This window comes from Tympanuchus pallidicinctus, unplaced genomic scaffold (assembly GCF_026119805.1).
Source record: "Tympanuchus pallidicinctus isolate F22 unplaced genomic scaffold, pur_lepc_1.0 scaffold3, whole genome shotgun sequence".
Taxonomy (NCBI): Eukaryota; Metazoa; Chordata; class Aves; order Galliformes; family Phasianidae; genus Tympanuchus; species Tympanuchus pallidicinctus.
Genome location: NW_026294747.1, coordinates 67,465,259 through 67,478,752, shown reverse-complemented (window position 1 = coordinate 67,478,752; position 13,494 = coordinate 67,465,259). Strand labels below are relative to the sequence as shown.

The following is a 13,494-nucleotide window of genomic DNA, read 5'->3' as shown; positions in this document are numbered from 1 at the left end:
GACTCAGAAGGAGGATCAGTCTTGAATCTCCTGTGAGTACCAAACCTATAAGAAGTCAGGCTTCATTATTTTTCTCTCTCTTGTTGCATTCCTGAACTCTCTTGAGCAATGAAGTACTGGAGAGAACTTCAGTTTTAGCTGAAAATTTAACATGGTATTATTATTCTGCAGATTATTTTTGCTTTCCTATGCATGTTTCCCTACTCTCTCAATGACATCATGTGTCCTAGATGACCCCATGCTTCAGAAATCCAGCATTCTCAAGGCTGATGTGTAATGAATCTCTCCCTCGCAGTGACAAAATATGTTGCGTTGATTTGTCGAGGCACTCCTTTTGCTACATTTTAAACTATATATTATGCTCTAATTTATTGCTGCTCTGCTCTTTCTTCATCCACAGACAGCTCACATGCATTTTGCATCCTATTTATAGATTTATTGATAATACTATTCCATCAGCATGCCAGAATGGTAGATAGATACAGCTGAATATAATTTGAGCAAATATTAGATGCTTTTAAAACTAAGATTTGCATCCTTCTTCTGTCTCATCGTGTAATTTGTCATCCAGGGCAACAGAGCTTTCCAATAATGGGATATCTCATATTTCTTCAAAGAAAGAGAATGGCAATATTTGCCACCTACATGATCACCAACAGTTCATGCGCCAGAGGAAAACATTTATTTTGCTGAATACATAATCCAAAATTTGGATGAAATTGGACATGCTACTTCAGCAAAAAATACAGAAGTAACCATCACTTGCTACAAACACTTTCTAAGAATCAAGGTAAAGCAGAATTTGAGAGAAAATCTAAAAGTAATCATCAAGAAAATGCTGTACTGAAAGAAATAACAATATGCGTGGATTTCACATTTAGATCTCTGCATCCTATCAGCATCGCTTAGCAAATCTGAACTCAGAACTGGGTGAACATTTTATAATTCTTTGTTTTGACAGTGATCCCACAGCAGAGAACAAGCAGTAATGGCAGGTTTCCTATTCAGAATTAAATTGAATGTAATGGCATAATTCACTGGAAATGAAACTTCATATAGAATTGTTGCTTCTGGATGTTTTTGCTTTCTGCTGAGATAACCTTTGTTAGCAGATGTCTTCTGCTATTAAATTTTATCCATGCTTGCTTTTTTTTTTTTTCCTTTGCAGAATGATTTGGACACCCATCCTTTAGCCACCTGCCTGCTATTTTTCCTGGTCACCTCCCACAAGTTATGAATATGTTATTTAGTGTCTATATTACACTGATAGGTAGATATTTGCTCTTTTGTAATTTGCCACTGTTGAGAACATATTGCTATTTATCAGCACAGGAAATATCTATGTTGTTCCAGGAAGACTTTTAGGTTGATTTCACAGGGTCATTCTTTGTTCTTATCAATGGAGAAAGCTGCCTGATTCATGTAAAAATTTCTCTTTAAATCCAAAGCCTTTTTTGACTCTACAGTTAGTACCAGGATGAATTTATTCAGAGCAAGGAGTGCAGCAGAATAGCGTGAGCTTCCTTGAGACAGTTGTGACATCCTATGGCACCTGCTTACTTGAGATGCTGTTCACTACCATGTCATGTTGCCACCACTGTGGTCAGCAGAACTGACATTTGTTCTTGTGTGAAAAAGAAGGGCTGCGAGAGATTTTCTGTGAGAGGATACTTATCCTTTGGAATATGTTTTCCAAAGTCTCAGATCAGTACAAAGTTGATGGCTCTTCAGTTCCATCTGTCTCAGAAGTTACTGGTGGGTGAGAGAAGTTATTTCCTTATTGCTTTGAAGACACATCTCCGTTGCTGAGATTTCTATTTATTTTTTTTCTTTTCAGAACAAAGTCTTACAACTTAAGTCAGGCATAATTAAAGTTGAACTACATAAGTACGCTGTCCTGGTAGTTCCAGAATTTCCACAATCTTTGTATCTGGCCCTGGGCCAGTTATCTTTTTTTTTTAACTTATCTTCCATCATTCTGACACTGAGACCATTGAAATGCCTCCTCCTTTATCTCCAAGTTTGCCAGCAGAAGCTACCACCTGCAGCACCTTCACATGCAAGTGTGAAGGTATAGTACTTCCCCTTTTTTAGGCTGCCCCTACAGATTTTCTGATTAAAAGCTGTTTGCTGAGTTTTCCATATCATTTCTGTCTTTTAGTCCCTGAAATCAATGCCCTCTCAGTCACTGTTGAGTGGTGATACTCATTAACAACTATCTACAGTTTATGTAAACTAGTACAGGCTGTTTTAATTGAAATGAACTAGGAATTAATTATAAGAGCAGCTCTACAAGTCTGTAACTCCCCCTTCACCCTCCCTCCAAAAAGAAGTAGGAAAGTAGGAGCTGAAAGTGGTAATCTCAGCAAGCAAAATTAGATCAGGGAGAGGATGTTTTCACTGACTTTAATCATTAATGTGTTTTAGTTCATTGGAAGGAAGGAGTGGGTACTGAAGGTTATTATTTAGATAAATGATCTGAAAGGCAAGCATAAAAAGACAGGTATAATGTGTGAAAGCAAAATCCCATTTCCCCAATCCATTAGCATTTTTAGTTTTAAACTATAAGGGGATTATCTAATACGTGACATGGGGATAACTGAAAGAACGTGATCAGATGACTTTCTTGTTATTAAAAGGAAAAGGTAGGTTGCAACTAAAATGAGGTTTTAAATTAGTGCTTTGTGCACATCACAGTCCAAAAATACACAGTTATAAATCAGGATAACATCATTGATCAAACTCCCACATTATGGTACTTTGCATTTCCTATATGACATTTATATAATCAATGAAATGCCTTTATAGAAGACTTAAAGTCTGTGCTGCAAGTTGACCTTACTTAAAGAACACTTGTATTATGCTGTCATTGACAAGGCAATTTTCATCAGAGATGAAGTAAATATTTAACAAGGAACATTTCTTTTTTCCTCTGTTCTTTCTCCTTTTTTTTTTTAATTACTTAGTTTCACTGTATTGCTTGTAACTCTCTCCCCCAAAGATCAATCTGTGCCCATTTTTGTTGTTTAATTCTGATGGGGCAACTTGAAAAAAAACAAACGCTCGAGAGTAGGAATGGTGCTCTGGAATAGATACGTATGACTGCAAGAGTTCAACAAATCACCTTTTTCCTATTCATTTAACTGTAAAAAGTGAAAGTGCTGGCAATAATAAGTAACATGCCACTCACAGGAGCATGTTACTTATTATTATTAGCACTCACAGGAGCATCAATAGTGATGCTCAGTGTTACTGTTCATTCCACTGTCTTTTAACATGCAGGGTAAGTTAATTGTTTTCAGAGACAGTTTCCAGCAGCTTTTCTTTAGCTCAGTGGGTGTTCTTAACTACTACCAAAAGTCTTACTCCATTATTCCTGCAGCTCTGTTAAACGTACAAAACATGATATGTATCTGAGTCAAGGTGCAATCAGGTACTTGGAAGCCTTTCCACGATGACAGCAAGCTTAGGATCCGGTGACATGTGCTGTAACAGTAAAACCAATTTATAATTGTTGGTTGCTATTCCACATCTTAATATCTGTTCCTATAGTATATTACGTTATTGTTCTTGACAAAGCAATTTATATACAGTTCTAATTCAGGAACTCTACTTGCCAACTGTAACTAGAACATGGCATTTTAGTTAGAGACTTTCTTCTCTTTGCTTGCAAGCAAATTATGAGATTTATGTCTATTGCAGTTTAAATAGAAAGCAGAGAGCTCAGCAGAGCCTTAAGCAAATCAAAGTATCTGAACTTCTCAGGCTTTTCCCAAGATTGGATTCCTAGTCTCCACATGCCTTGAAGATGGAATCTTACCAGTTAGTTTTAGTTATCTGTGAATAGATGTTTACAGTTGAGCAAATTAACCTAGGGTCCCTCTTGACTCAAAGGAAAGGAAAAGTAGCTTCTAGAGGTGAGGAACTGGTTTAGAAAAAGATTAATCACTGTGTAATCTACAATGACTGTAAAGAGAGCCTGCAGAGATCAATCCAGCTGAAAAATCATTGTAGATATCTGCTGTTGAGTGAGATTAATCCAATCTTAGTTATGTTACATGTAAAATGACTTAGAAATATCTTGTGCTTTGTGATGTTACACCCGCTAACTCAGGCCTCAGATCTCTGCCTGGGAGGGTTAAGTGAGATTCCTCTGGATACATCCAGGTCAATTCTATGCTTCAATGTGCTCTGTGAAAGAGTTTTTTCATAGATTGTATGCACCTTATTTCCTTCTCTCAGCAGCCACATCTTCATCCACCATGTGATGGCCAGTTTGTACCTCTGTCATTTCGGGATAACACCCTGTGATTTGCTGATGCAACTGTGACTGTGCTGAAAGCTGGATTGGTGAGTAGTTGTGCATTATAATAATACTTCTCATAACGTACTCACGAATGACTTTATAATCACCGCCAGTTTTAATCCATAAATCTATAATCTAGAAAGTCCTCACAAGACATTGATAATGTCCACCATCATCAGAACATTCCAGCCTGACAAAGCCTTTTCCTCCCTGACTGTTCCCACAAAGTGCTTTGAAACTGCAGCACCGATTTAGCTCTGCCAGACAAGATGGAGTCACTTCAAGAGGAAAACTCATCTAACTCATTTTAAACTTCAGTTTCAGAATGAGATGGACAGCACCCCAATCTCCATTAACCAGATGATGAGATCTCCACTGGTTCAAGAGGCAGCTTTGCATGACAGCTGCAGACAATTGTTTAAGGCAGCCAGAGAGTATTTGGCATTTTGCTGCCCAAAGGATGGGGCAGTGAAACAAAACCATGCATATACAAATTCTAACAACCTCATATTTGAGTCTGGCACATACCTGACTCTGGAAGCCACTCTAATATACTCCTATACCTGGTAATGTCTCTTTCAGGCAATCTTTAACTTTACAGATCAACTTATTATTTTTTTTGCAGCTGCTACAGGATAACACATTCTGCCTTACTTGTCCTGGCAATATATTTCCTTACCCTTCTTTATGCTAACACCAGGACTTATGGCATAATTCACCAAATCCAAGATTTGATCCAAATGTAATTAATAAATTGTTACTGGTCCTGGATCAGGGTTTTTTTTTTTGTTTGTTTATTTGTTTTTTGGCTTCAGAAAGAGGTAGACAGCAATAGGAAAGGGAAGTGCCCTTTCCAATGGCAGTACAGGCTGCAACTAGGTTAAATGAGTTATGAAAAGGCTCCATTAGCAGATTACAAAAATGTACTGTGTCAGGAAATCCTGCTGGTGGGACAGTTAGTTCCCGTGTTGATTTAAATGAGAATTCATTACTTTACAAGTACAGCTGGTCTTTCTGTACCCATCCGTATTAACACCTGTGCCACATATGAAATAGATTCTGAAACACAGGTGAAAATAAGAACAATTACAAAACCCCTTTTAATATAGTTGCAGTGTTTATCATGAGCTTTCTGTCTCTTGTTCTCCTCAATTATTTTGCAAAAATAGCATGCTGACAAGTAAACTAATATAAATAACAAGGCTCTATACAACTGTGTATGTGTGTGCACATCTGTATAGTTGGAATTTCTTTTCTCAGTATGAATTTTCTCCTTCCTCACTGATGTGTAAGGTAAGATACTTATTTTTAGGACAATGCATATCTGTTTGGATTCACTTACAGAGCCACACTGTTAAACTTACTGCACTCCTCTCCTGTATATAACCATGGGAGAAGATGGTATGTGTTAGTATCGTGTAGAATATTACAGTTACAGAAATAACTGGAAGGGTTTTATTCTTGATCTTACACTGGCAGTTATAAGTTCATAACTGTAGGTGCCATATTTTCATTAGGTATTTCTAAATTCTCACAATATGGAGACCTGATCTATTATGGGAAGATTCTGCAGTCCCCTAATGAAAAAGAAACAACAGAGAGAATAGATAATTGTGCTTTTGCCTATAAGATATGCCAAGATGTTTGCTTGCTTGAATTTACATTTCTTTAATCCCCAATCATGCATGCATATAGAGTATGCTGTAGAGGAAGGCAAGCATACTGACAATTTGACCTTTTGTTTCAGTACAGAGGGTAACTAAAGAGGGTAAACAAAACAGCCAATTATTGATGCTATTTGTCTACAGGCGAGCTACCTACATGCAGGAGATGTTTCCCTTCTTTGGCATTCACAGAAATAGAACAACACAGGTTATACGACTCTAATGCTGCTTGGTAAATTGATCATGGCTTTTTCTCCATTTCAATTTGAGTATTGCTAAAACTTGATCTAATGTATTTGAACACAGGATCAAAACAAAGGTCAAACTGAGTTCCAGTCTTGCCATATTAACTGCCTCTAAGTCCTGAGCTAAATCTCTTTTTTTGAATTTAGGTTTTCAAAATACTTATAAATATGCTGTGCGTTAACATGCACTACAGTGATGGTGAGGAAATTGTTTAGATGTTCTTTGTAAAGACTGGCAAATAGGAAGAGTGCTAGGCAAGAAGTGTTACGAGAAATAGATCTAAGCAGCAAAATTCAAGTTCTGAACCTAATTGGATTTCCCTAAGGATGAAGAAGCACTGGGATTTTTCATTGAGAGGGCATTTAGGTACTGGCATTGCTGCCCAGAGAAGCTCTCGATGCCCCATCCCTGGAGGTGCTCAAGGCCAGGTTGGGATGGAGCCCTGAGCCTTAGCTGGTGGGTGGCAACCAGCCCATGGCAGGGGATTGGAGCTTGATGATCTTTGAAGTCCCTTCCAACCCAAGCCATCCTATGATTCTATGATTTAGGGTTCAATATGACCATGATTGTTTTTGATTAAGAGAAGTAAGCATTTGATCTACTTAGATGGACATTTGGAATTCTGTATTTAACCACAACTTTCACATGCTCAAGTTCAACAATTGCTGTTTCTGCTCAGTAGAAAAGGTCATTCTCATTAGGTGACAGTGCAAATTGGATACATCACATCTGCATATTTAAATATGCATATGAGCGTTCTCATTTTTCTTTGGAAGTACAGACCTTTGAACCAAGTGGAATTTGTTCTACACTAAGCTTGAAAGTGAACTTCTATGCAATAAAGATGATTGGGTGTCACAGGGCATCTGACATATTTTGTCTAATTGTGATTCCAGATATTTGATGGCAGACAGGAAGCTTGTGGCTGGATTTCACAAGAATGAAAAATTAGAAGTCAGCCTAGATTCCAGTTTTTGTGTTGGAACAGAGGTGATTAAGCAAAATTATTAGACCTATTCAAGGCCAACATCAAAAATTGTTTTAAAGACCGGTGTTAAAGATTGATGTTCGTACCAGCCTCTTGATGCAGACTGGGAATGCAGCCATGGAACAATCCCAGCCTCCAGCAATAAGGAAACAGATTCAAGGTCACTGCAAGCCTAGGTGCTTTATATAGCACATTTCAATGCCCACTTGGATTCTAGGCTGACCAAGGGATTTTGTAGTACCAAGCATTGACCTTTTAGCAGGTAATCATTGAAACTGATTATCAGATGAGAGAAATCTTGGCATCATTATTTGTGATGGACAACTCGGTCTTATTCTGCAATAAAATTTCAAAATATTGTCACATTTTATTCTTTACTAACTAGTTGGAATAAACACATGATCCAATATTACTCTGGAGTTCCTTCAAAAATAATTACATGCTAAAAATTGTAATATATCAAAAATTAATTACATTAAAAGTGCTTACTAATGTTTTGTTACTGCTCTGCTTCATCTGGGCATCTGCATGCCACCCATTAATTTATTTCAGTAAAAACTACAGGTCACATTGTGAAGTTCTTAATATATTTCTGTGTAGTTCAAGTTCCCCCTTTTTTTTTCCATAGCATGTCTTTGGTAAAGACAGAGATTTGGGGTGCAATGATTGTGTGAATGCACTTATGCAAGTAAAAAGGGGAAATAGCTAAGGTAATACTTTACCTGTATTTCAGTAGAGTATTTTTTCAGTTTGTATTATTTAAACTTGCCAGTTTTAATAATTAACTAAAACACGTTAAAGAGCTTAAACTGCATTTTTCTTTTTTTTTTTTTTTAGCTACATACTCATGCAAACTCATTTAAAAGAACACTATAAGTTGCTGCTTCTTTACAAAGGCAAAACCACCATCCGTAGTTAAGTCAGTAGATAGTGATTTTGTCAAAGAAACAAAAATAAATACCTTAATTCAAATTAACTCAGTGTAGCTATCAGTGTATTTTGATGCTTGTAGAGAAATCCTGTGGAGGACACTGTGCAATGCTGTATTCCGTGGCAGTTTATTTTTGTTGCAGGATAACAATGTATTTCAGAGAACTTTAAATAAAAACAAGCATGCACACACACAGATATATAAATATACACACATCATTTATAAGTATACATACGATGTAATATATAAACATTCATAAAATTTTTTAAATGTACACTTTATAACTTTTTGCAAGAGTGAGCCTTTAAATAAATTCTTCCAAAAATGCCATCAGCTTGTCCTGCTGACGTTATGTGTAACTATTTCTTATTTCAGGTGAGGACAGGAATTATTATTTGAAGACTGTAGTTATTTCTTGACTCATGAATTCTCTGTGATGTGTGTAAAGAAAATGGACAGTATAGTTTCTCACACTTTCTGTTACTCTCAGTACTTAAAATGGGATAGGCCAGACAGAAAAACAAGTTTGTGATTGCTTTCAGTGTAGGGTGTAGTTCACAAGCACTTTTCTCTGATACCTGGAGTGGCTTAACATCTTTATTAATGATCTTGGTGAGGGGATTGAGTGCACCCTCAGTAAGTTTGCAGACAACACCAAGTTGGGAGGGAGTGTTGATCTGCCTGAGGGGAGAAAGGCACTACAGAGGGACCTGGACAGACTGGATCGATGGGCTAAGGCAAACTGTATGAGTTTCAATAGGGCCAAATGTCAGGTCCTGCATTTTGAACATAACAACCCCAGGCAACCCTACAGGCTTGGGGAGGAGTGGCTGGAAAGCTGCCTGATGGAAAGGGACCTTGGTGTATTGATGGGCAGTTGGCTGAATGTGAGCCAGCAGTGTGCTCAGGTGGCCAAGAAGGCCAATGGCATCCTGGCTTGGATCAGGAATGTTGTGGTGAGCAGGACTAGGAAAGTAATCCCACCCCTTTACTTGGCATTGGTGAAGCCTCACTTCAAGTACTGTGTTCAGTTTTGGGCACCTCAGTGCAGAAAGGACATGGAGGTGCTGGAGCAGGTTCAAAGAAGGGCAACAAGGCTTGTGAAGGGCTTGGAGAATGTGCGCTATGAGGAGAGACTGAAGGACTGAAGCTTTGAATTGCACAGTATCTTTGGTGGGATTACTTTACAGGTGCCAAATTATGTGATACATTTCATAACATGAGCAGACAGAATAGGCTTTGATTCATTTATAGTTCTTTAGACCACAGAGTAGAAATCTGAGGCTTCTGTCAGTTATTTGACTGAAAAATAAGAAGAATGGAAGTATGTACCAGTGAAGGGTGCAACTGAGATAGGGTGAGGAGAGTCTGGAAAGGTTATGAAAAGGAAAAGTTATGGAAAGGTTTTGATAGCAGTGGTAATGGGGGGACGGTTGGACTAGATGATCTTGGAGGTCCTTTCCAGTCTTGTGATTCTATGATTCTATGAGCATTCTAAGATTCTGCCTTCACCACTGCAAAGGAAAATACAAGCAGTATAATTTGGGAAAACAGTCACATTCAATTTTTATTTCCTTCACGGATTTCTTGAATGCATTCGAGATGAAATGTCACTTTGGTAATAGAGTTGAAGAATGAAGAAGACTCATCTGAAAGAGGTTGTTTCCTTCTTTTGTTGATGAGAACCAGGTGTTAAATGCATAATGGGGCAGCACGTAGGTCTGAAATAATTTTCTATTTATGATAACTCTGGGATCATGGAACTCAGTGTTTTACCAATGCCTACAAACTGCTGAATGATTTCCCATGGCTTTTACTATTCAGGATGAAATAACCCATTTCTATCAAAGTTTCCCAATGAAACCTCAATAACTTTGTACTATCCTTTGCATTTGTGATTAATAACAGAACAATATGATTTAGAAACAAAAGACCATCTGTCTCAAACATGACTTCTTTGTAACCTTAACAGCACTGAAAATAGTTAAAATAGATGCTGCAAGCTTATCAAGGTAACCGCTTTGAAGGGAAAAAGCTTCACAAAATAATGAATGAATGCTGTACCTGCTTTAAAATTGGAGAAACGTCTTATCTGTGTGCCCCTTTAGATGCTCTGCAGACTTCTGTCCTCTCATAGATGATACAGAGTCAGTATGTTGTGGTGAGCTCACCAGAAGCTCTTGAACTTGTTACACGATGTGTAGAGCTTTATGTATTTTTCTGGCTAAGGTGGGACCAGAATTTCGGAAAAATCTGACTGCAACAGCCATGTCAATGTAGATTATGTAGAAAATGGGGAATTAGCTAGGAAGAGGAAAACCAAGGGACACTAATGCAAAGGTAAATGTATTATTACCTCCTTGGGCTGTTCAATGGATTAGGTTAGGAATCGGTTGGCTGGATGCAGCCAAAGGGTTGTGAGCAATGGTTCTGTGTCTGAGTGGAGGCCGGTCACCAGCAGTGTTCCTCAGGGGTCTGTCTTGGGACTGGTGCTCTTCAACATCTTCATCAACGAAGAAAACCACCAAAACAACCAAAGTGGGTACACTTTGAGTATAATGTATGGTTTACAGGAGCTAAAATTAGAAATGTGGAAATATCTTAGACTTGGATGAGTCACAACCTATTCCTTGTTCTATCCTCCCACTAGGAAGACAGTATGAAATCCCTCAGTCCTTCACTCAACTACTTAGAGACACCCAAACGCTTTGGTTTCTATTCACCATAGATAGGTTTTGCTTTATATGAATGCCAGAAGACTGTGCCAGGTCTTGAAAATCCTGCCATATTTTCATCATTTGGAGGCTATGACTTTACTTAAGAAAGGAAGCTAAGCTCTTAAACTAAATGAGCTGATTTGATATTATCGGCATGATTTTTGGTAAAAGGTCTGCAATATGTGAGGCCTGTTACTGAAAATAAGTGTTGGCATATGTTACATAATTATCTTTTCCTAGTTTCAGCATTTCCTGATAGACCACTGGTACAATGGATGGATGTTATATGTTCTGTTATTAAATACTGATGATTGGAGCTCAGCTTGAAGTGTAGGCTTTGACGGGATAACTGCACAAAGTCCTGCTGGTCAGGAGACCTTAGCTGCAGTGGCCCTTTTGGGCCTTCCAGCCTCTGACACTAGCAATGACCTTACGCATCGAATTAAAACTTCAGCATGGTAACTGGCAGATATTGTGGAAGTCCATTTTATACATGGGAAAGTCTACTCAATGAATGAGTAGTGCATGAAGAAATACCTGCTGAAATTTGTATGGAATGTCCTTGAGCTACATTGAATTCTCCAAATTACATGGTGCCTGTGGAACAAACCTATTCATTTTGCTAATGAGACAGAGGAGAAAGATAAAGATTTAAAAAACGCCTGCATCATATTTTATTAGTCACCCAATATTGACAGGGATCGAGGCTGTTAAATTCCAGAAAAGGATTACTTATTATCTTAACACTCCTGAGATGCATTAAACACATTTGAATTTAATTAGAAATGAGTATCCATGATTTAAGAATAAATCTTGCCCCTATTAATTTTAGAAATTAAGATGATTTATTCCCTTTAAAATTCCTAGCATTTTGGATAAAAGTCCTTCATAAAAAGTGCAGGGCTTTCTGTCAAAGACAAAATTTATATATGTGATTTTGTGAACCTAACTGAAAAATGGTTGTAGTTTAATACTGGATAGATTTTTGAAATGCCTTCCATGTGGTATTTAACAGTACAGTTATCTTAGTCATGATGAGTCAGATACTAAATTTAAGAGAAAAAAATAAAATGGTTTAACTAATAGAAAAGTGGCTTTTATGGTTTAAAGATTTGGCATTGCAATCCATTTTCTCAAAAAATTGTTGTAAAATTGAATGCCGAAAAAATATGGAGGTCATGAAAAATAATTTGAGAATAGTTCCAAATAAGCATGTAGTCCTGCCAATTATTTATCTATTTATTTATTTTTAAAGGACAATGAGTACAGCCATGTTAGGTAGTCAGGAGATGATGGTATGGGTGGACATTTGCATTGCATTTATAATACAGCTAATGCATGGTCAAGTTTTACAATCAATATTGAATTGCTGTAAGAAGAAGTCCAGTGAAATGTGTTGAATGGCTCAAAAATCAAAGGAGAATATTAAAAAAAGAGAGAAACAATGGAAGATAAGCAATCAGCAAAACTTGCAAAGAAACCAAAAATCTAATGATGAGTGAAACTCTAAAGCCAGTGCAGAATGTTGCGTAGATGTAATGTTATAGTGCAGTGTGAGCAGAGCAGAGACTGTTTTGTTTTTAAATCATGCAATGTAAGTGCTTTAAAGATGAGAACTAAACACTGAGCAGAAAGCATATCAGAATAGAAAGCATGTATTGGGTAAGAGCAGAAAAACTGTTTGAGATTGGTTGGACTGACATATGCTGCTGCTGTCATTCCACTAGTGTAGAACAACACTAAAGCTTCTAATGATTATTTGCTAACACAAAAAATATTGGCTTCACTATTAAATGACTCTTTTGGATACTGTTGTAGTGTTGCCATGGAGCCAACACATGATATTGGCAAGATCATATCCCATATGAGCAAACAACATTTCCAACCAGTACAGTAAGTATTATGCATATTTACTACTTAAGGAAGTTCACAAAGATGAGAAAAAGTATGAGCAAAACTGGATGAAAATGTAGAAAAGGAAACAATTTTTTTTTTCCGTGCAAGTATTTATTCCAGTTGATAAACTACTTACGGCTAACATCACTGGCAGATGATACACACAAGAAAGAAAAGGTTGGCAAACACTGGAAAATAACAGAGAGGTGAGTTACAAAGATGATTATTATAATGCAATTATTATTATTATTATTGCTGTTGCATTATAATAATTATTAATAATTATTTGTTATAACAGTAATAATAATAATAATTATATTTATTATTATTATTATTATTATTATTATTATTATTATTATTATTATTCAAAGTAATTATACAGAGAAATCTGAAGTGTTTGGGAAACAGAAAATAGAATGGGTTCAAATTCAATTAAATGTCAATGGATGCACGAAAAACAAGGATTCAAGATCTTGTCTATTGAACCAGAGATATTCCAGGAAAACCATGATTCAGAATAGAAATTATGGATTGCTGATGGTTGATACAAGATCTCAGTGAGGAAACACTATATTCCTAAAATGGATTTAGTGACTCCAACTAACCTGAAGGGACCACAAAACTTCCCTAGCTTCCAGGTCCGAATGCTCAACAAGATCTACCTGCAAACCACTCTTCTCCTCACAGATGATGCCTTTAAACAGGCATTCAGCCTATGTTTAAAGATTGCAAAGAATTAAAGGAAG

General features: G+C 37.0%; 1 long non-coding RNA gene across 1 annotated transcript; it reads left to right on the top strand.

The window, feature by feature from the left end:
* Positions 1-367: 367 nt before the first annotated feature.
* LOC128086640 (uncharacterized) lies at positions 368-4,432 on the top strand. The gene is made up of 3 exons (XR_008209453.1): positions 368-790; positions 1,169-1,270; positions 4,243-4,432. It is a non-coding gene; the product is annotated as an uncharacterized LOC128086640 (long non-coding RNA).
* The last annotated feature ends 9,062 nt before the right edge of the window (positions 4,433-13,494 follow it).